The sequence below is a fragment of the Macadamia integrifolia genome, unplaced genomic scaffold (genome assembly GCF_013358625.1).
Source record: "Macadamia integrifolia cultivar HAES 741 unplaced genomic scaffold, SCU_Mint_v3 scaffold_173A, whole genome shotgun sequence".
NCBI classification, from domain to species: Eukaryota; Viridiplantae; Streptophyta; class Magnoliopsida; order Proteales; family Proteaceae; genus Macadamia; species Macadamia integrifolia.
In genome coordinates, this window is record NW_024870629.1 from 71662 (window position 1) to 72546 (window position 885).

The 885-nt window shown below is 51.6% G+C and overlaps 1 protein-coding gene across 1 annotated transcript in view; it reads right to left on the reverse strand.

The window, feature by feature from the left end:
* Positions 1-294: 294 nt before the first annotated feature.
* Positions 295-885, reverse strand: part of LOC122071019 — a 4243-nt gene continuing 3652 nt past the window's right edge. Inside the window, exon 1 of the mRNA XM_042635288.1 lies at positions 295-885. This exon is cut by the window's right edge and continues 3652 nt beyond it. The gene's annotated coding sequence lies outside the window, so the exon portion shown is untranslated.

Here is an 885-nt window from a genome sequence, read left to right on the forward strand (position 1 = left end):
TTTTGCTCCACTACGAGCTAAGCTAAAAGGCGTGTCGAAAAACGAACTCTGGACAAAGTGCATTTCTTTCTTCAATCATTCATTCGATAGGCGTGATTCCCCGGAGGCAGGACACATGCAGTTCACTCGGCCTATTGGAATAGAAGGATTTCTTATGCTATAACTTCCTGCTCTGCTCTCACGTTCATATACCATACCCATGGGGAAGAGGACCGAACGGAACCTTAGTGGCTGGGAAACAGAGATCCCGCGGAGAATCAAAATGGGATTAGATTCAGATTCAGAAAAAGCAAAAAATGGGGGCAAAGTCAACCTAACCGCTTACCTTTTCGTAAGCCGCGCACTTCAGGCCAGGCCTTACAATAACCAACCTCACAGATCCCACTCAATCTTTTACACCGATGTATCGTACTCTCTCGACCAGGTCATCATAAGAAAATACTGCTAAATCTTTCCGAAGTGAGAGAAGGAGGGAAGGCGCGCTAGCGCGCTACAACTAACATAACAGCCAGCTGAAAAACGTTAGCTAGCTAGGCTAGCGCGCTACTCTGGCTCGCTTCTGAAAGCGGAGCTCGCTGCTGTTAAGCCAGCAAACGGAGCAAACGAAGGCTTTCAAGCCGGAGTGCGCTAGCGCGCCCTTCCGCTTCGCCGGAGTGCGCTCAAGAGCAAACTCCGGAGCGAAGAAAACTACAGGGCGCGCGCTAGCGCGCATCCATTTTTCAGCATGCCCAGCAAGCAAGAAGCCGGATGCGCCCCTAACAGAGTCAAGGCAACGGTGCTCTACGATCAGCTCGACCACCGGGAGAGAGTGCTCTACGATCAGCTCGACCACCGGGAGAGAGTGCTCTACGATCAGCTCGACCGCAGGCTGGTTGTAAATCAGGC